We start from the raw sequence: 23,003 nt of genomic DNA, 5'->3' as shown, positions 1-23,003 counted from the left end.
GAGAAATAACAGAAAGCAGCAATACAGTCAATAACCTAGGGTCCACCCTCAGAAAACCTATAAGTTTCCCACAAATTCTTCCATGGAATGTAGGGGTGCATTTCCACCCTCATGTGGAACAAACAGGAAGTTCCATTGCCACCACTCTTATCATTCATATAGATCTTGGGAGTGGAGGGAGTGCCGCAGCAGAAATGTTACTATCTCCAGGGTTCCCCTGGTCCTGTCTTATGCTGTTTGCCAGTTTAGCTCCAGTGGAAAACAGGGAGTGAGTCATGTGTGTATTGTGCAGCACAGGAATATAGGAATTGCCATACAAGATCAGTCCCGTCTAGTTCAGTATCCTGGCTCTGACAATGGCCGGTACCAGATACTTCAGAGGAACTTGCAAGAACCCTTCAGTAGGCAGTTGTGGAATTATCTGCTTCACACATACATCTCATACTGTTCTCTAATGGAGATTGGTTTAAACTCCAAAGCATAATGTTTAATATCCCTTCCAAAGTGTATGTTGTTGTTATCCGTATATACATCCAATCCATTTTTGCACCTTGCTAAATTCTTGGCCTTCTCATCTTCATATGACAACGAGTTCCACAGTCTAATTGCACATGATGTGAAAAAGGGTTTCCTTTGATAAAGTTTGAATTTGCCACCTTTTCATTTCATAGAATGTTTTCTTGTCCGTGTGATATGAGATAGGGAGAACAGAAGCTCCCGATCTTCCTTCCATACACCATTTATGGTTATGTACTCTTATCATGTCCCTCTGGGATTGTTTACCTTAGGAGATGAATCAATCTTTTCAATCAGTCTTTATATGAGTTTTTCCATTTTCCTGGAGTGAGTGGTTGAGATGTTATAGAGTGGGAAATGAGTGCTGGTGAGACAGGGCAAGATTTGAACTGGACATTTATATGGGTAGCAAGAATATCCAATAGTTAATGCTTTTAAAAAAACATTTTGAAGGCATATAAACCTCAGGTTTCAGGGTTTAAGCTAGGCTCTAACTATTGTTATGATGATGCCAATTATCCCACATCTGCCTTCACCGGGGTTTCTTTTTTTGTCCTCTGAAGCATATGGTGCTGGCCACTGTGGTATATGGTGCTGGCCTGATCCACTATGTTTCTATGCTATAATTTCAGGGTTTGTACATGAATGCAGTATAAGCAACAGAAATTCCTACAAGGCATTGTTCTGGAAAACATGTATAGCTTGTGATGCTCTCCTCAGGGAACCCAGATTAAGCCACTGTTACCTCTCTGCCTCAGCAAGAAAGATTGTGTGTTAGCTCCTTGCCGTGCCAGTCTGTCTGCTTCACCAACAAATTCTTTGAGACTCTGGCAGTCTAAACCTTGCACTTTCAGTGCAACCCCCATTCCCAGAGACGTGTGTCTGTTATATCAAGTCCTTATCACTGGACACTCACAGCAGTTACCAAGCCTGCTGCCTCCAAGCAGACAGTGCAAATACCAGCCTGTTAGTTTAGCTGAGGACCCAGGCTTTAATATAACAGCACTGAGATGGCTTACAGTGAAACTAAGCATAAGTGTATCAGTAAATAACATAGATTTAAGTGACACTAAGAAAGAGAAAAAGACAGGTATGGTTAGAAACAAAACAAAAATAACAAGCTATCTAATGTACAAAATTTAACTTAGCAAGCTGCAGTCTTTGCCTGTTCTTAATAGGCAACCCTGAACTCTACCAGTTACTGTTTTCTTGAGAAAAGGGAAAAAATCTAGACTGTGTTGCCTTTAATGTAACATATGCATCTTTATAGCTCAATCTTGCACTCAGGTGCTCCAATAGAACTTAACGGTTATACTGCTAATGCCTAGCTCTTATATAATGCTTTTCATTAGCACATCCCAAAGCACTTACAAAGGACGTCAGGATTGTTATCCCCATTTTATACGTGGGGAAACTGAGGCACAGACACGAAGGGACTTGCTCAAGCAACTCACTCCCCACTCCCCACCCCCTTCCCAGGCCGGAGCCAGCCACACCGCTGCACTGCCTGACAGGAGCGGCGGGCCAGAGCGCTGGTGGTGCAGCGAGGTGAGGCTGCAGGGGTGTGGCAACAGCAAGGAAGGGGCTGGGGGCTAGCCTCCCCGGCTGGGAGCTCAGGGGCCCAGCAGGACGGTCCCGCATGCCGGATGTGGCCCGCGGGCCGTAGTTTGCACATCTCTGCCCTAGACCATAATAAAGAATGTGCTTTGTTGGATCAGTCAAATTGCTCAGCACCTTACGGGTCTGACCCCTTAGAGGACTGACCCAGGCCATTTTGAACTGACAGCATTTTCACTTTGCACAAATGTAAATGATGAGGCAGGTACCAGACAGGCCCATAATTCTGTAACCTGGCACTTCAGCTGCTGAATTTTGTTTGTTCCATTGTATTCATGTTTCCAGTGAAGTCCTTGAAATTACAGAAGTGCCTCTTCAACAAATTCTTGGGAAGAGCTGAACTTCTGGTTCAGTAAGGTTCTCGAACAGATTTTGTTTCGTTTTTCGTTCTGTCTGTGAATCTCCCTGAACAAAAGTTATTGCAAAAAGTAATTGGAAAGACACATCAACATGCACCTACTCAGAGACCCCTCTAGTAATACCCCCACACCTAATACATAAATTGAAAGGGCTGCTTTTCTGGGTTTGCTTTTTATGCTTCTCTTTTTATTGTTATTGGTGCCTTTTTGAACATTCCTGCAGCAATTGATAGAAAGTAATTATTCCACACTGCTCTCCTGTGTAAAGTCAATAATTACGGGCTGGGGAATAGACCAGTCCAGATTGATAGAGCACTTTGGAAACAAAATGTATTTCATATGATGCAGAGAATGTCATTTAACTGCCTTGTTTCCTTTTTACTGGTGTTCTGTGCAGCAATGGCTCACAACATCTCTCCCTTCCCCAATCCAGTTCTTCCGTTGTTGGATAACCCAGAAGAGAGTTCTTATATTTCTTATAAGTATGCAGATATCCATCAGTTAGCAAAACTGAGGACCCATCTTTCAAGCTTGATTCTTCTCTAGCAGCTTTGCATTGTCTTCTTTATCTCTTTTTTTTTACTTAGACCGTCATTTTATTTGGAGCAGTAACGGTTTGAGGCAGGAAGGGCGGGGGGTGTGGGGAGTGAAAGGAGGAGACAGACAAACAGACAAAACAGGGGTCTCAGTGAGTTCATCACCTAGGTCCTTAGAGATATTACTCTGTAAGTGACCGTTCATGAAAGCATCCCTATTTGGGAAAAGTTCTAAGACTCAGGGAATTTTAAAAATGCATAAGAGTAGAATTTTCAAAAGGGCTTAAGCGATTGAGGAGTACAAGTCCCATTTAAAGTTGGTAGGTGCTTTTGAAAATCCCACTCTGCGCTTTAGAGTGATAAACTGATGGGTGCCTATTCCTTTTTTTGTCTGCAAAATTGTCTCCATGACAGCATCTATGTCACAGCAAGCTGCTACAAAGCCTGTAAGTTTAGTGTAAAAAATGAATTTTTGTATGTTTTAGTTTTAGAGGGGAAAATGTAATGGAACGATATTGCACCACTGTATTTCCTTTGTAGATAATACTAAAGGTTGATGGTTGTTTCTATGATCTCTCTGACAGCATAATAGTGCGTTATGGTAACATTAGACTGTTTCTCTTCTTAATTACTGTTCCTTACAGTTACAAAACAGACATGAAGCAAGAGAGAATTACAAATTGGTCTCATATAAACCACTGAGAGTAATTTTGTAGAAAAAAACCTCACAGGAGTTTAGAAAAACAAGATGAAAATGAACTACTTTATATTTGTTTAAACCACACCACCATATATATGCTGTATGCACATGCAATACAAAGAATGTAAATGGGGACATATGCTTCTTTCAGAATGCAGAGTCTTCATGGCTCAATCTTGCACTCAGGTACTCCAATAGAACTTAACGGTAATACTGCTAATGCCTAGCTCTTATATAATGCTTTTCATCAGCAGATCCCAAAGCCATATTTTTCACCAATGCCTCTGATTGCTGTCTCTCAGCTTTGCTGGGTTCTGTGGCAAACTGTAAATTCTTTGACCGCATGCGATTCATAGAGAAATATGCCAGAAATGAGGGACTTTTTCAGATTGAATTATGGGATGACACTGATTCTCCCTTTCCTTTTAGGGATAGTTCAGCGGTTTGAGCGTTGGCCTGCTAAACCTAGGGTTGTGAGTTCAATCCTTGAGGGGGCCATTTAGGGATCTGAGGCAAAAATTGGGGATTGGTCCTGCTTTGAGCAAGGGGTTGGATTAGATGAGCTCCTGAGGTCCCTTCCAACCCTGATATTCTATGATTGCTGAAGTGTTTTCCTCAATCGTAGAATATCAGGGTTGGAAGGGACCTCAGGAGGTCATCTATAACAATCATAACTCTATAATTACTAGTTCTCATCTAACTCCCTCTCGCTGAGGGAGTCTCAGCAGCAGACTCACAGATCACACTTGAGAAAGCCTCTTGCTGTCTTTTCAGACACCTTTTAAAGGGAGTATGTTGGAGAATTAAGCCATTGCTGGAGGAACTGGTCCTGAAAGAACAAGCCAGCTTCAGAATAGGCAGAAACTGTTGTGAGCAAGTCCTTGCATTGACCATATAGAAGCCATCTACCAACACCAACTTGCAACAGCATCTATTGATCTTCATTCCACATGTGATACAGTATGGCAGAAAGGCCTTCTACTGGAACTTGCAGTAGCCATGCCCTGTTGCCCTACCATTAGGCTCATCACGGAAATACTGAGCAACTGAAGATTCATGGTGTATCCTGGTGATGCTGTCAGCAGCCCGCGAAAACTGCACAATGGACTCCCACACGGGTCCATTCTAGCTCCAGCACTTTTCATTCTCTACATCAGCGATATTCCATCAACATCCTCCCACATGTACATGGATGACATCATGCTGGCTACTCAGGCTTCCTCATTTGAAACCTCAGAAGAGGTTCTAGAGACTAGAACGGAACTGAAAACTCTGAAACCTATTTCAAGGCATGGCAGTTAAAGTCAAATGCCTCAAACAGTGGCCTCAGCTTTCCATTTGAATAATACCCGGGCCAAGAAGACCTTAAACATCAATTTCTCTGGGTCAGTGTTGATGCACAATCATAATCCACGTACATGGGAATAACCCTGGAACACACACTCCACTTCCGTCACCACCCCAAACAAACCAAAAGGAAGGGGAGGGTCAACATTATACTGAAGCTTACAGGAACATCTTTGGGAAGCAACACCCATATACTCTGAATATTGACACTGGCCCTTCTCTATTCCACAGTGAAATACTGTGCCCCAATCTGGATCAGAAGCCCACACGCCATTTTAGCGGACACCAAAAATAATGCCACTCTTTGCATAATCAGCAGCACCCTCACATCAACGCCACTTCCGTGGCAATCAGTACTGGCTAACATTATGCCAACAAATATTGATGAGACACTGCAACAGTTAGGGAATACATAAAAATCATGGCAAATACCACACTACTGCTCCACCTTTACCTAACACCCTTCCTCCTCACCAATAAAATCAAGAAACCAATAAAATCTGATTTCATGCCACAGCCCTCCTTGTGGAAGGATAAGGGCATTCTCAGCAGATGCTCTGAAGTCTGGGCAGCTGCCGACATACTAAACAAAAATCTCATTGATGACTCAACTGTGGAGGTGCTGGGCTTCTCCGCCTCACAGCAGACATGGACAGCTCTAAATTGTGTCTAAATTGTGGAAGATGCACATATTTACTCCATAGATGGAAAGTGAGGAAATCGCCGTACTGTGACTGTGGCATGGAGCAAACTATCAGACACGTCATGGACGATTGCCGAATCTATGCTCATCCTGGAGGTGTCACAGCCATTCACATCGCTACCCCCTCTGCTCTGAACTGGATAAGAGACCTTCAGATTCAACATGCCATTGCTTTCATTGTTTCCATTATCACCATATGAAAGAAGACAATTACAGCAGCCTCTATTAACCTTTTGGAACCTAAGACTGTAACTCATGTGTATGTGTATGTTTACCTGCTTCAACACTGTAAATAACTCCTTTCTTTTTCTTAATCAATCAATCCTTAGTTAATTATAGGATCAGCTACAAGCACCGTTTTGGGGATAAGATCTGAGGGGCAATTGACCTGGGGTAAGTGACTGGTCCTTTGGGACTGGACGTAACCTGAACGTTGTGATTTCTGGTGTAAAGGACCATCTATTACAAAGGCAAGCTTGCCTGGGTGGCAAGATAAACCAGAGTACCCAAGGGGACTGTCTGTGACTCCATGTTAAGGCTGATGTAGACTTTAAGGAGTTCCCACTTGATACTTGGTTGGTGAAATCTAAGTATAGAACTTGCAACTTGTTTTGAGTTTGTAACTTGCTTCTTCACAGTCTGCCCTGAGGTTGGGATTCATGCTCATGAGCCACTTGACAGCATGGAATAAGCATCCGTGCGTTGCCACCAAAATGCCACGCCTATAACTCTTCCTGTTCTGCAGCACTGGAACATACTTACAATATCCAAAAAGCATCCCATCAGATAAGTAAGGCTGTGGCGAGAATAGTTAAGTTTCATCCACTTCTCATTCTTGCAGTCTCTGTCTTCAAAATGAATATTGATTGTTCTATTTTCCAACCATTTTTACTGACAGAACAAAACACTCTGGGGTTCTGTACATGCTGTGGCAAATAGCCTGCTGAAAACTTTTGTTGCTGGAGTTCCCTTTTGAGAGGGTATGGGATAGGGTGAGAACTCACAAGAAACTTCCTCCAGTGTGAAATCATGAAGCATGTTTGTCGTACGAAGTGTGAAAACATCTTAGCACATCACTATATTTTTGCTTTTGAAAGTTCTTGTGGCTGGTCATGTCTCCAAAATGAAGATTGAACATTCGAGTTAGTGAAGGACAGGTGCTCCATCAATCGAAAGCTGTTGTCTGAACCCTGAGACATTAACATTATATGGTAAAGTCTGGCTTACGGTTAATGTCAGATTCTTAAAAACAAGACCAAATTCAGTGTGCAAAAGTGCACATACCTATATTTATGTGTGCAGTTGCTGTAATGGCATGCACAAATCAGATATTTGCACAAGCAGCTGGATATTTAGACATCACTCTATGATTCTGTGATCGACCTTCTTGCCTGTGCATTTGCCCAATTTGTCCATGCACCTGAAACAATTGTTTGTGCAAATGTAGAGGCACAAATGTGTGCCTCCTTCATTTAAAAATCCAGCACTTAAAAATCGGGAAGTAGCTATACTTAGAAAATCTGTGCAAGGAGATCCCCAAAACTACTGCTCACTTCTTGCCACTCAAACCTCCAACTGTGCATCAGTCTTCCCAAAGGTTTCAGAGTAACAGCCGTGTTAGTCTGTATTCGCAAAAAGAAAAGGAGTACTTGTGGCACCTTAGAGACTAACCAATTTATCTGAGCATAAGCTTTCATGAGCTACAGCTCACTTCATCGGATGCGTACTGTGGAAAGTACAGAAGATATTATACATACAAACCATGAAAAAATGGGTGTTTACCACTACAAAAGGTTTTCTCTCCCCCCACCCCACTCTCCTGCTGGTAATAGCTTATCTATAGTGATCACGCTCCTTACAATGTGTATGATAATCAAGGTGGGCCATTTCCAGCACAAATCCAGGGTTTAACAAGAACGTCTGAGGAACAGTGGGGGGGGGAGGAATAAACAAGGGGAAATAGGTTACTTTTTATAATGACTCAACCATTCCCAGTCTCTATTCAAGCCTAAGTTAATTGCATCCAATTTGCAAATGAATTCCAATTCAGCAGTCTCTTGTTGGAGTCTGTTTTCGAAGTTTTTTTGTTGAAGGATAGTTCACTTTGAGATAAGAAATCGAGTGACCAGAGAGATTGAAGTGTTCTCCGACTGGTTTTTGAATGTTATAATTCTTGACATCTGATTTGTGTCCATTTATTCTTTTACATAGAGTCTTCCCAAATAGACTGATGAATCTTAGGTTTAAAAAGAGAGATGTAAACTCTACAACTGTACAGACTCCCAAAAACTGCACCTGCACAAACCACCCCCGCTTGGAACAGAAGCAGCTCCGATGGCTTAACCATAGCTTCGTTGAAGTAGTATACTGCATGTAAAATGCTTTCTTCCTGGAGTAAACTGGAGGAGAGCCAAGCAAAGACTTTCAGATACTGGCATATGCACGTGTGCACATACACTCACACACATAATTTATAAGCAGAGAAATATCTTATCTTCCAACAGCACCATTTCACCTGCCTTTGTTAATTGTTATGTTTATGCAGGGATGGGGAATCTACTCATCAGAGGTACTTTCAAGAGAGCTGTGAAGATGAAATAGTCTATGATCTGCCATCTGTGACAGACAACTCAAAGCTATTAGCTACTATGCATCAATAGCATTCACACTACCTTAATGCATTTCTCATATTTTTCTTTTAGATAGCTAGCAAGCCAAATATTATTCCATCACAGAAGTGATTAAAAACAGCAGAAGACTTGCCCACCTATAGAATAAACAGCATTTCTTTTTGTAAGTTATAATTATAACTTAGTCTCTTATTATTTGTATTATCATAGCATCCAGACCAAGTGTGCTAGGTACTGTACAAACAGAGAGCAAAGATAGTTCCTTACTTTCACTATTTAAATATTTCCACTTTTCATCATAATAGGAGTGTTGACCTTAGTTCTCCAGAAAATTCCATTTGGGGTGATTGTCTTCAGCCACTCTAAACTTTCTGCTGCAGCTTCGATTGCATATAATAATTTTCTAAGCCTCCTTACCTCTATTCCTGTTTAGTATTTCAGTAGCTGCTATTTTTCCAGCCCAGAAGTAGCTGCATTTCACTAGTGGGTGAAGTGATTCTGGTATCTATTAATGAAAAACCTTTAGAATGAAAGGCACTATAAAAACATGAAGCATTATTGTAATGCTTGCTACTGCACTATTAAGTAAAATAGCTTTAGCAGTTTGGGTTTCAGCGTCCTGAGATTTCAGTTCACACAACAGCAGGGGTGTGTGAGAGAGAGCACGCTTTCTACGTGATCAAGGGCTCAGGTGGGCTATACAAAGAGTGCACAGTGGTGCTCCTAGGGTGAGGGTCTGGGATGCCTGACTAATGCAGGAGCAGAAATCTCTTTTCTATGTGGCAGTGTGCCTCCAATCTTCAAGGGGTTTTCATGGTACTCTTTAAAAGGCATGGAAATTATCTGTTCTGAAAAATGGACTGTCCTCGTGAAGGCTTAGTCATCTTATTTGTTGCCATATAATTTCCTCAAAGTAGAACAGCGAAAGGAAAAGAAAAGCAGCGAGCCACTGCTCCATTTCACATCATTAATGAGTTGCTTAAACCAAAAAGCACAGCTTGTAACTCTGATTCCATTAAAAGCTCTTTGTGAAAACTCCTCTGACCTTTTTAATAATAAAGTTGAAACTTTGTGGCCTTGGTTGGATGCCTGAACAGTCAGCTGGGAATCCTGATTAATGTGTGGATCTGCTTTAGAGGGATCTCTGTGAGATGGTGGCAGGATTAATTCAGCCCCAGGCTACTCTCATTTACTTCAGTGGAAGCTGTACCTGTTCACAGCAGAGATGAATTTAGTCAACCACATGTGTGTGATGAAAGGTCAACTCATTATACTGCTGGTGCCTTAGCTTCCTCCCATTGACTTCAATGCTTTGATAACCTGTAGCACAAGAAAATTAAGGGCCAGAAGGAAACTGCACGATTTTGGCAGCCGTTTCCCAACTTTATTCTAAACACCTGGTAAAACTTTTAAATGAATTAATTTCAGCCCCTCCATTTTGTGCTAATTTTCCATGAACATTGTGATCAAATGTGACTGTCATGAAGGCTCACATGATCATTTCAAAGTCACATACTTCAGTACTCGTGGAAGCCACATTTTAAACTTCCCACTTTAATTGTTCAGTACCATGTCATCTGTATGAAATCCAAATCAATCAGTTCATAGCATAGTGTCCACCCAAATTCTTAGGCATTAACTGCCTTTTATGAAATGATAGTGGCTATGCACATGCTAAGACATACTGTGAAATGATGACATAAAAGTGTTATGAAATATGATTTTTATATGGACTTCTACTATGAAAACTGAGAAGTAGTGATAATAGTATGGAAATATTAAATTATTTTATTTCAATATTTTGTTCATTTTCTCAGTTCGCTTTGGACCAAGGCTTTGGACAATGAAGACACTTAGGCCAGGATTGTCAGAAGTGATGTGGGATGCCTGGAGTTTTGGATACTCAATTAGAGGCATCTTTAAAGGGGAATGATTTTCAGAGGGTAAGTGACATGCCCTCTTTAAGGTGTCTGAGGTTGAACACAGAAAATCGGAAGCACCCAGTTGAGCCAAAATTATATGTGCAGGTGGGTGGGGAATGGGGTGAAACTAGAGCGGGAAGAGCAATAATTGTGCTTGTGTGTGTGTGTATGTATACATATAAAGACTAGTAACTGGAGCATGTATATACTTATCTGTTTCCTATTAAAACTACTACTTCCAAGGGGTGTTGCTGTTTATATCTCTCTCTCACTCACTCACACAAGGCATCAGCCACCCATGTTATCATTTTTATCAACTCCCCGCTGCGAACACTTTTATGAAACTCAGGTCTTTTCTTCTTAAAAGTCCATCTGCTCCTGCAGCTCGTTTCCCTCAGCTGAAGTCATAATCCTCTGTGACATCACATTTGCTGCTGTGGAAAACAAACACTCGTTAATAGCTTTGATCTTGAAAAGGATTGTGAGATGTTCTTATGAAGCATAGTCTAAAAAGTGCATTTTGTATTTTATTGCTGCCCACTATGTTACAAAGTCAGTCTCTCTAAAGGGCAAAGATATGTCCATGAATAAAGTACAGAAAACCCCCTGTTGCCCATTGCTGAGTAGGCAGGATTGTCATCCCATTCCCTTTAGTATGGTGATTAAGATGCTCAATGGTGTACCATAATAACCATACACCGGGGATGAGAAGTGCTGTATATTCCTATACCCCTTCATGTAAAGGCTTTGCTAATGATCATGGGGTGCAAATTTTGCTATTTACCCATGTTCTTCCATCATTCCCCAGCACAGTGTGATCTGAGCTGATGCCTCAAAGTAGGAGTGTTCCCAACCTCTCACTGCCCTACTGGGGACCAGGACAGAGTCCATAACATGTGGGCCCCAAAGACCACGATGCTGAGCCTTGAAATTCAGACCAGGGTGAAGCCTGCTGCGTCAGCTTATGTACGAAACAAAAATGCATACAAACTCAAGCAGGTCTCAAGTCCTTCCATGCAAAATAGGTGTAGCTTCTAGGTCAGTGGTTCTCAAACTTTTGTACTGGTGACCCCTTTCACATAGCAAGCCTCTGAGTGCGTCCTCCCTTATAAATTAAAAACACATTTGTATATATTTAAGACCATTATAAATGCTGGAGGCAAAGCGGGGTTTGGGGTGGAGGCTGACAGGTCACGACCCCCTCCCATGTAATAACCGCTTGACCCCCTGAGGGGTCCTGACCCCCAATTTAAGAACCCCTGTTCTAGGTGAAGCAAGACAAATTCTAATTGGAGATCTGATGTTTCAGTTGAATCAATACCAGTAAAACTCCTCTTGAAAAGCTCACCTATTTGGCCCTGCAAGACTCATGAGTATTCCCTACTGCCATTCCCTTTAATAAAAAAAAAAAAAAGGCAGCAGACACTGCATGCCAATTTGTGATGCCCAGCTGACTCTGCACCTTCCGAGGAAGCACACAGAGATCCAGGTCTTCGCTGCACACACATGTGAGATGCTAGAAGAATGGCAAGATGGTCAAGAGAGCTTCCAACGAAGGGCTATTAAATGTTTATTTTTAATAAATTGAAAAATCTCACTCCATGACCCTTATGCAATATTATCCAGGGTCTTTGATGACAGTGTTGCCAACTCTGACTTTATCATGAGTCTCATGATATTTGGTGTTTTTTGGAAAGCCCCAGCTGCTGGAGTCAAGAGAAGTTTTGATTTTATTTTATTGTTTAAATCTAGCCCTCATGGCTGATGAGAAAAGCTTGAAAACATGAGCAAGCACACCCCAAAGGCTCAAATACTTGAAGACAAAGGAAAAAAACCCCACAGTTACTTTTCACAAATCTCATGGTTTTTTAACCTTTGGGGTTGGCAACAGCATTTGCCACAATTGATGGAGCTAGTTAATTTCTTTACACATTATACTCCAGAAGGACATTTTTATCTCATTGTGATGGAGCAGGCTGCGAGTCTGTCATGGAGGTCGCAGAAGTCACGGATTCCGTGACTTTCCGCAACCTCTGTGATTTCCGCAGCTGCAGCAGCCAGTGCGGCTGACCCCAGGGCCAGGCACACTGGCCATTGCTGGAGCGGCCCTTGGCAGCTGACCCTAGGGACAGCCCATGTAGTAGCAGGTGTGGGTGGCTCTGACGACTGCCCTAGCAGCGGTCCTTGAGGCGGCCCCGTGGAACACCGAAGCAGCAGCAGTCCCGGGGGCTGCCCCAGAGACAGCCTGAGCAGCAGCCCCAGGGGCAGCCCACGCCAACAGAGCAGGGGCCAGCAGTTGGCCCCCAGGGCCCTCCAGAGCAGAAGCACCCTCGGAGCAGCTAATATTTAATCAGGGGTATTTATAGTAAAAGTCATGGACAGGTCAGGGGCTGTGAATTTTTGCTTATTGTCCGTGACTTGTCCATGACTTTTACTAAAAATACCTGTGACTAAATCTTAGCCTTAGTGATGGGGTAGGCAGGCCCCACACTGGCAAGGATGGGGTTAATGAAGGCCTGTGGACCCAGCTAGCCCTGCCCTGTTACACCTGCAATAGAGATCAAGTGTGGAGAGGGGCGTTAAGAGGAGACAATCTAGCAGTTGGCAGCTGATCTGAAAGGAAATCAGAGTTCGGTTTCTCCCTTAATGAGGGAAGCCTTGTTTTCAGCCAGTAGCATGAGACAGCTTGGTGCCTATGCCTCTCCCTCAGTGGATGGGATAAGTGGGTCCAGAGAGACCGATCAAAGGACTGGTTGCTTTAAGAAAGGCCTTGAGTAAAAGTGTAGAGTCCAGGGGAAGACTTATTGGTTGACCCTCTTTTGAGTTCTTGGTTTTCTCTTAGTTTTGGTCTTTAATGGATGGGGCTGAAGGGCTAAAGCATCACTGCATCAGACCTCATGAGAGGTCATAACTGATCAATGGAGACCCTGTGGCACAGTGAGTAATGCCATCTTGGGCCATAAGGGGGCAGCACAGATCTGAACCTTGTCATGCTGCTCTACCTTTCATTTTCAGAAAGACTCAATGCAGGGTACAGGTGCTTGAAATTCTGCTCTGCCTGAGGGAACGGACAGGGCTCGGACAAAGATGGGTTGGTGGCAAGGGCCTCCTAGCTTATATTACACCAAGTCTCCTTATTTAGTCATCACACCATTCCCTGGTATCAGTTATAATGTATAGGTGGGATTTTCAAAACTGCTCAACTTTGACCTAACTGCTTGCGTTAAAGTCAATGGAAATTTTACCCTTGATTTCAATGGGGGCAGAATTAGCTGGCATATGCTTTTGCAACCCCCGCCTGATGTCTGTCTGAAGGCTGAACCCTGGCACAACTTCATCTACGTGTAAGCACCTTGCGCCCATGTGGACATTATCAACTGATCTAGGAGGGCTACCCCTGCATCCATATTGCATCTCTCTGATTGGCCTCCTGCTGCAGTAAATTTAGGGCCTCATTTCCAGCTGCACCATGTGGCTGCTCACATGTGTGCACAGTTGGTGTAAAACACAACCTGTTTGATGTGGCAGCATTTTACACAGGTGCAAGTGACTGTGAAGGTGCAGGGTAGGGGAGAAACAGGGCCTTGATATTTATTATATATGTAGCAAAGCTGGGCAATCAGCACAACAGGTGAAAGAAATCTTACTGAGAAACAGTGTTATGCAGCCTAGAGTGCCTTGGAGTAAAAAAGCAGATTGACTGATACTTGATACTAGATTTACTTGCTAAAAGAGAATCAGTAGTGTTAAGAAGTGTACACCTGGTGTGTCATCAACCATGTGAAGACCCCTTTTCGCTCAGATGATGAATGAGGATTTCCACCTAATCCATTCACTTGAATAGAGAAAACCCTTGTGGTTCATTGGGAATTATTAAGGAATAAATATTTTCTGGTTAACATTCTTTTATCACTCCTTTATATTCCATTATGCTGCTCCTTTGGAAGAACACATCTCATTCACTGCATCATGTTAGCAGATTCTTGTGATCTAGTCTAAAATTTTGCTAAAATATTATGGCTTTTGTTTTTGAAACCACGGATATGCAGTTAGGCTGCAAAAATGCAGGTCTAGTTTGTGTGTGCATGCAATTATGACAGTTGTGCATATACATTGGTGAACAGTGCATGCAAACGACCAATTAGTAAGAATCAAGTCTTCAATGTGCAATCAAACCACAGTTTGACAATTCTGCCATGTAACACACTGTGTTTTCAAATATGGCAACTTGCTCTGACATTGTGAAAGATCCAGAGCAAAGAGATTTTATGCTCACTAGGGAAGGACTGACAGAAAGAGGGTTGGAATCATCCTTTGACGATAATAATCTAAATTTGTACACTTTATCCCATTACACAGGCTGAGTATAAAGGGAGCAGTAAAACAAGTGTCTCGATCCAATTTGCTCTCTGTAGAAATAAAGGGGAAAAGATGGAGTAGTTTGGTTATTTTTGTTATGCATTTTACAGTCTCACTAAAAATGTGCTAGGGGCTTGTGATAGGTACAAAACTCAAAGAGACTGGAAAGGGTTAACAAACTGTGGTGAGCATAATCAGCCCTGCCTGCCACACCTGGAGTGGGTTTCAGGCCTGTAGGAAGGGGATGAAAAGGAGGTAGCTGGTTAGGAAGGAGAGCAGACCAGTTAGAAACTTATGCTCAAATAAATTTGTTAGTCTCTAAGATACCACAAGTACTCCTTTTCTTTTTTGCGAATACAGACTAACACGGCTGCTACTCTGAAATCTGGAAAGAAGGTAGGCTAAACACTGGCCTGTTTGGATCAGGGAACCTGCTTTGTGGTTTTAAGGTAGGCTATGGCAAGGTCCCCTACCTAAAGGGAAGGATAGGGTCTGAGCCCACAGAGTGAGCAGATGCATAATATCAGAGGGACTAAAAATGGTTTGTTTTGGGATGGGGAGCCCACTACCCTGAAGGGGGTGGGAATTGAACTTTCACACTATCCTGGCTAGTGGGCTGAGCTATCTACCACTGTTGGCTGGAAATGCTTTTAGAGAAACTAAGACAGGGTAGCCTGAGCATTGTACCTTGGTAGAAGGGATGAGCTGACAACAGTGCTGTATACACATAGGAAGGCATAGGCTGTGCCCTAAAGAGTATATAGTCTGATAGAAGATGTGGCACAAAAAGTGAGAACTACACGAGTGGGGTGGGAAATTAAGAAGATGGGGTTGTATATGCAAAGCTTGTTACAGGATAGAGTCAACAACAGGTACAAAACTAACTAAAATCCTCTCCCAGGACAAAAGGCCTTCTGTCTCAGACAGCCACCCTCAGCACAAGTCTCCTTCCCTCCCCCCCGCAAGCCTGAAACCAGGGGCTTCCAGGGCTGTGAAAGAAACTCCCAATTCCCACCCTTCTCCTTTCTGACTCTCTCACATACCCAGACAATCAAGCTGAGTGCATGAACAGACAGCTGGCAGTATCCCTCAGGTGGCAGGAGAATGCTGGTGGGGAAGAGAGGTCTGCTTGTGCCTTCTAAGGGGTGAAAACATCACTGATGATGTCCAGGATCAAAGGGACACCATGTCAGGTTCCACTGACATCACAGGGATGGAGAGGCTACAAGCCTCTTTGGGCCATTCTTTTCCCCATCCTGCTTGTGCAGCAGCTCTGGCTTCTGCTATTGCAGCTTTTGGCTCTCAAAGCACTGACCCTGCCCCTTTTTCCCTCACCCTTCCCCAGTGGTGTCTGATTCCTGGATAGTGGAGGTTTCATCTGCACTGCTCCCCTTCCCCTTGCCCTGCAAGTGTAGTCCCTGATGGTAACTCAGTGCCCTCTCTCTGATCACCAAGGTACTCAGCTGCCTAAAGATGCAGATGCAAACGAAGCCGCAGCTAACTTACACAAAAACAAGGTACATACTGGGAAAGGGCCCTCATGTCTGCATTATGCCACTTGGGAAGTGGCTGCTTAATTTGCTTTGCTGCCAGGATGCTGCATGAGTTTCTTTTTTACCCTGCGCCCATCTTCCTCTGTGAGGCCTGGCCCCATGAAAAATCACACCTTTTTCTTGTCCTCTTCCAGTTCCTTCCTTGGTGTCCACCTGCCATTTTAAGGGGCTAAGTAGCCAGCTGGCGAACTGAGTTGCCCTATCAACTGTTGTTAGATCTGTGGTGTGGTTTGCAAAACTACAACCACTTATAACAGCAAGGAAACAAGTACCAGCGCTGCTTTTTGAATTCAAAGTGAATTGAATTAAAATGCTAAGGTACTTATAGGGCCCACAGTACCTGAGCAGCTCCCCCTATAGTCCTCCTCCTAATACCCTCGTGAGGTAGGGAAGTGCTGCTATTTCCATTGTTCACAAAGGGCCAGATCCTCAAAGGTATTTAAGTACGTAGCTCCCATTGATTTCAATGGAAGTTAGGCAACTAAATACTTTTTTGAGCACCTGGGCCTAAATGACTTGGTCCAGGTCAGACAGGAACTCCACAACCGAGCAAGGAATTGAATCTGAGTCTCCTAACCACTGGACGCTCTTCCTCATCCCTGTGGCTGAAATCAGGTAACAGCCACAATTCCTACTTTCATCCATTGGCCTGAATTGACTAAACTTGCCTGTAATGCAAATAACAAAGTGATCTTTTAAGAGTGAGACGTGCTCCAGGAAATGAGCCATCCCGTGCATTACTTTCCATCAAGGACTAATAAAGCATCTCAGGGAGTTCATTATTGGAGTCTTGATAACACTTGGGTATAAGCAAACACATTTGGCTGGAGAATGCACTACACTGTCCTCAGTGCCTAGCCCTCTATATATTGGGTTTTAAAGAGATGCAATTGAGAAGCCAATTACATGCAATGAATGGTAGTATAGGACCAGGAGCATCGATGTAAAAACTCTCGCTTTTCCATGTGTGGAGAGGTGTGTTTTTTTTTCCTTTATTTCAGAGATGGACTTGGTTTAAACACAACACTGATACAAATATTTATTATTATGGGTTTTGATGAATCTCAGAAGCATCAGCTGAAGGTCCTCCATTCTTGGTTAATTGCTTTCAGCTGAAAGCTTCTGAATAGATTAATATTAACTATTGCTGAAGTGTGTGTGCTGAAATGGGATTTGCTGCTGCTGCATTTGTCCGAATTATTAATATAAACCCCAACAGAAGAAGAATATATCTTTTATTAAGACTAACCCTAAGGAATCTGGCAATTTTTTCAACAGCTCTACATTAACTTCATAAAGTAGAATTTTTTTTTAAATCTACTTTGTCTATTAATTCCATTTCCTTTACCACAAACAATAACTGTCCCTTTTTTTTTTGTTTTGTTTTTTGTTTTTGGAGTGTAACAAGATGAGTGGCCGTTGAAGAAAAAATATACACACATTGGCTCTCGATTATTCCTGATGGGGGCTGTCATAAATATAAAGGGAAGGGTAAACCCCTTTGAAATCCCTCCTGGCCAGGGGAAAGCTCCTCTCACCTGTAAAGGGTTAAGAAGCTAAAGGTAACCTCGCTGGCACCTGACCAAAATGACCAATGAGGAGACAAGATACTTTCAAAAGCTGGGAGGAGGGAGAGAAACAAAGGGTCTGTGTCTGTCTGTAGTCGTCTTGGCCAGGGACAGAACAGGAATGGAGTCTTAGAACTTTTAGTAAGTAATCTAGCTAGGTATGTGTTAGATTATGATTTCTTTAAATGGCTGAGAAAAGAATTGTGCTGAATAGAATAACTATTTCTGTCTGTGTATCTTTTTTGTAACTTAAGGTTTTGCCTAGAGGGGTTCTCTATGTTTTTGAATCTAATTACCCTGTAAGATATCTACCATCCTGATTTTACAGGGGGGATTTCTTTATTTCTATTTACTTCTATTTTTTATTAAAAGTCTTCTTGTAAAACACTGAATGCTTTTTCATTGTTCTCAGATCCAAGGGTTTGGGTCTGTGGTCACCTATGCAAATTGGTGAGGCTTTTTATCCAACATTTCCCAGGAAAGGGGGGGTGCAAGTGTTGGGAGGATTGTTCATTGTTCTTAAGATCCAAGGGTCTGGGTCTGTAGTCACCTAGGCAAATTGGTGAGGCTTTTTACCAAACCTTGTCCAGGAAGTGGGGTGCAAGGTTTTGGGAAGTATTTTGGGGGGAAGGACGCGTCCAAACAGCTCTTCCCCAGTAACCAGTATTAGTTTGGTGGTGGTAGCGGCCAGTCCAAGGATAACGGGGGTAATATTTTGTACCTTGGGGAAGTTTTGACCTAAGCTGGTAAAGATAAGCTTAGGAGGTTTTTCATGCAGGTCCCCACATCTGTACCCTAGAGTTCAGAGTGGGGGAGGAACCGTGACAGGGGCGGGGGGAAAGTAACTGCACACAACCTCTCATTAACTAACTTAAAGCATAAAATAGCTGCCAATGAAATTTTAATAGCTAAAAGGCTGCACTACTGTGTGTCCTGAAAACCGTCATCTGCATCTTTAATTACATGTTACCTGGAGAAAATTGATGTTACTGCAGTGGAAAGATTGCGCAGTTTATATCACAAAAATATCAAGAAATGCCAAGGTTCAGGTCTCAACAGCAATGTCCACAAGGCCGCACTGCATATCTTTTATGTTTTGTGGAATGTATCTTAAGTTAAGGTCTTAATATTGGGGCCAGATTTTCAAAAGAACTCGGTGGTCAACATGCTGAATTCTTTTGAAAATGCAGTCCTAAGAGCCTAATCCTCAGAGATGCTGAGCACTCATTTGACATTTATGGGAGCTGCAGGTGCTAACATCTCTGAAAATCAGGCCCTAAGACCTCATTCCTTTAAGAACAGACCCTTGTTCCCTCATGGAATCCCACCAAGTTCAGCTTATTTACTTACTTGCAAGCTCAGGACCCTATCCTGTTGGTAGGGCACCACCTGCCTGCAACTCTTTGCAAGATCTTTCCCATCCTCTTCTGTTCAACCCAATGGAGCCCTACGCAGATATTCTTTTCCTTCCTCTGCCAGTCCAGGCTCCTTCATAAAGATGATTCAACTGGTATGATGAAAGGCTTAATTTTAGAAACCTTCAGTTCTGAGGAAAGGTATCCTTCTCTTAAGTAGTTTGCAGTTTGTTTCAGTTTTATAATGAAAAAGTGTCATGTGACTGATGGAACTTCTGGTCTCAAAGGAAGCCCCTAGGGCAGTTTGCATCTCATGTGAATCTTGCTGTGTTGCAAGTGCGTGGCCCAGACTTTGAACCTCTTTGTTGGATCCTGTTAGCTTAATATAGAAATGAGATTGAGTGGTGTTTATAATACTCCATTTTATGTACATGTTCCTTAGGGTCTTTGCGTGGGGGGGAGGGAGGCTGTTTTTTGGGGGAGGAAGGGGGGTGAGAAGCTGAACTTAACAGTGAAATGTTAAGTGAGGCAGCAACCATATGCTTTTAACTTTCTAAGCAGGAACTATCAAGTTTCTGCTTTTATAGCCCAAAGGCTATAAAACTCTCAAATCTGGCTGCCTAAAGTTAAACTTCTAAGGCCACATTTAGTCTTCTCCGTAATAGCCTTATTTGTATAGCAGCTAAGCTCCTGCAGCTCTCACTAGTTCAAAGTATATAGGCCAGATTCACTGCTGGTGCATATCAGCATATCTCCATTGACTTCAGTGGCGCTATGCTGATTTACATCAGGTGAATATCTGGCCCTTTAGGGCTCATTTAATAATCGACTAACCTAAGTAAGTATATTTGTAACCTTAAGGGTAAAAGTATTATTATGTCAGTTTGTTAATGTGCAACCGTAAGTTAGAGGGATACCTTGCAAAGTCAGATGCGAGTTTAGTCAAATGCAGAGTTGGTTGCATGCACCAGTTTAACTGGCAAATTGTATAATTGTACATGAAGTTTTAGTTGCAAAAATAGTTCAATGTTTATATTTAACGTAAACTATGCCAGAAAAGATTGCAGATAGTTTATCTTCATGGCTCAATCTTGCTCTTTGGAGGGTTAACTGGCTATTTCTGTGCATGCTGCAATTGTAAAACAAGAAAATTTAAACCTATTTTTGTAAACCCATCCTTGGAGTCCAGAGTGCCACTACCAGTGCCTGGAAGGCTATATTCTGTTTTCAGATGTGGTTCAGACTAAATCCTATGTCCTACAATAAAATAGCACTACAGTCCCCAGTGCATGAGTTCCTTCGCAACCCTCCAAAGATGAAAACCAGCCGAGATCTCATCTTACACTTAGATCTCAGGTTTTAGAGGTCGTGCCAAATGAAAACACTGAAAGGTGCTGTATAAGCCCAGCTATATCTCCATAGACTCTGAGTGTACCAGGGTATATGGTCCCATTTAAAATCCAAACCATGCTCCTTTTGAACTTCTTTATGACTGTCCAATGGTACTACATGGACAGTTTCAATGATATAAAGTCATTGTCCACAGAGGAGATTTTTCTGACATAAACAAAATCTAAGCAAAGCCTTCCTCAACATCCCCCCTGCATCCAACCACCTAAAGAAACTCCTGAGATCCTCCTGAAAAGGAACACTATATCATTGCAATGTAATGGGCTTTGGCTTGTGCATTGCCCCAAGAATACTTACCACAGTTATGGAATGAGTTATTCATGTCCTAAGATGTCTGGGAGTGAAAGTGCTTATTTACTTGCATGATATCTTGATTGCTGCAGTCACAAGAGTGTCTAAAACTGCCTGTCTTTGCTACAGTCCATCTGTTAAGGGCCCTAAGGATTCTATTAAATATAGAAAACTATTAAACCTTCCTTCCAGCTCAGGCTTGCTGGGATTCGCACTGGATGCCTGAATGTTCACTGGCCCAAAAGGGGAGCCATTTAAAAAAAAGTCATTCTGTTCCTTTGATCACCCAGAGGTGTTTATAACAGTTGTCGATAGCCCAGTACCTTGTTGTCCATTTGGCGGGCCAGTTTTACAGCAAAGTCCAGAAATGCTTATGGGATGAAAGAAGAGAGGTAAACATTAGGAAAGTGACATGCATTTCCTTGTATAGGTTATGGCCCATAGAATGGAGGGAAACCCAATGCTATTAGAATCTCTCTGCTTTAGAGACCTGCCTGTTCCAGAGAATCTGGAGTCAGATGCCTCCAAACCTAGATTGTGGTGTTTGTTTATCTACCCGAGAGTAAGAGGGGAACCTACCAAACGTCCCTGGAAGAGCTTGTCTATATGTAGAAGCTGTACAAGTATATCACAAGGTGTGATGTTGCACTGATATAGTTAAACTAGTGCAACTTCCTGTATGTAGTGCTAGCCTCTCTAAACAAAGTAAAGCTGCCTCAGTCTGGAAAGCTCTAAGTAGGTTGTATCTACCTGCGGGTTCTACCAGGTACAGGCAGCAGCAAACCCCAGAAGAAGAAAAATCCCAATGTGTGCCCACTTCTGTCCAGTTAGACTGTGTTCTGCTTTATCTGAGCATGGATGTGCAGGTCCCAGGGGATGTGTTCCCTCCTGGGCAGTGAAATATACTGAAAGTTCTAGGACACCTTTTCTGTATGTATTCAAGGTCCCTGCATGATGGTAACTTCCAGTGCCATCAGAGCTTGGTCCATGTCTGAGCTGAGAAGTGCAAGCTGGGAGATATTCTATTTGAGACCCACTCAGGTGTTGCTGCTTCTATGGTACTTGGAAAATCTTGGGACATTTCTGCTGAGGGTCCTATGTTTGACCATGACTATCTAACACGTATGTAAACATCACTGCCTTTGTCTACTCTGGATCCTAAATGGTGTTTAAATATGTATTAATTAACATGTTTTAGCTGACATGTTTTAAACCACCAATCCTTTTCCTCATCTTGCCAGGTCTATAAAGCACAGACTGAGGCTGAGGGAGCAACCTGCACCTGGAGGATTCTAGACACAGGCAAGCCAAGGATGTCAAAGCTGTAGAGGAAACAGAAGAAACTCTGAGGAACTTGGTAACTGGAACCTCAGGGCTGCTGTGGTGGATTGATTTGTTTTATGGGAATTAAGCGCTAATCCTTTTCCGAAAGCTCAGACTGAAGTTGAAACTGTGCACTTGTGCACCAGTGAAAGGCTTATCTTCACCCTAAGGAAATTGATTATACCTCGACAAAACTGATCTGTTCCAAAGTAGAAGACACACAGATCTGTAAATCTGAAACTTCATAATTGTAACTGGTTATTCTTTCTTCAAATAGTCTATTGACGCTCAAGTGTGAAGGGCTGCATTTTGCTTTCCAGGCTAATTATGTGCAGCAACAAATGAAATCCTGAGCCTCAAGTAGTAGAAATGGGAGGGCATTAATTTAAACACACAATGACTGTATGTTAATATAATTTCATTCTTATTTGAAATCTTTCTGCAAAAAAAAAAAAAAAAACGGACTAAACATGAAGGCTTCCTTTACAGGAGGCAATCACAAGAGAGAGAGAACCCTAGGTAAATGGCATTGAGCAGATGAATAGAATCGGGTGGGAACTAGATTTCCATTTCACAGGAAATTTTGCCGTTTCCACCCAAAAAAAATATAATGCAAAATGGAACAAAACCAAAAAATTTCCCCCCAAACAAATTTGTGAAAATCTTTTGGGTCAAACAAAACATTTTTCATTTGATCAAAGAGAAACACTTTGTCCCAATCTCAACCTTTTTAATGTTTGTTATTTTTTTTAAACAAATCTTGTTTTGAAAATTCATTTTGAAACAATCTCAAAACATTCCAGTCAGAAAATGT

The sequence above is a fragment of the Lepidochelys kempii genome, chromosome 5 (assembly GCF_965140285.1).
Source record: "Lepidochelys kempii isolate rLepKem1 chromosome 5, rLepKem1.hap1, whole genome shotgun sequence".
Taxonomy (NCBI): domain Eukaryota; kingdom Metazoa; phylum Chordata; order Testudines; family Cheloniidae; genus Lepidochelys; species Lepidochelys kempii.
This window is presented reverse-complemented; position numbering follows the sequence as displayed.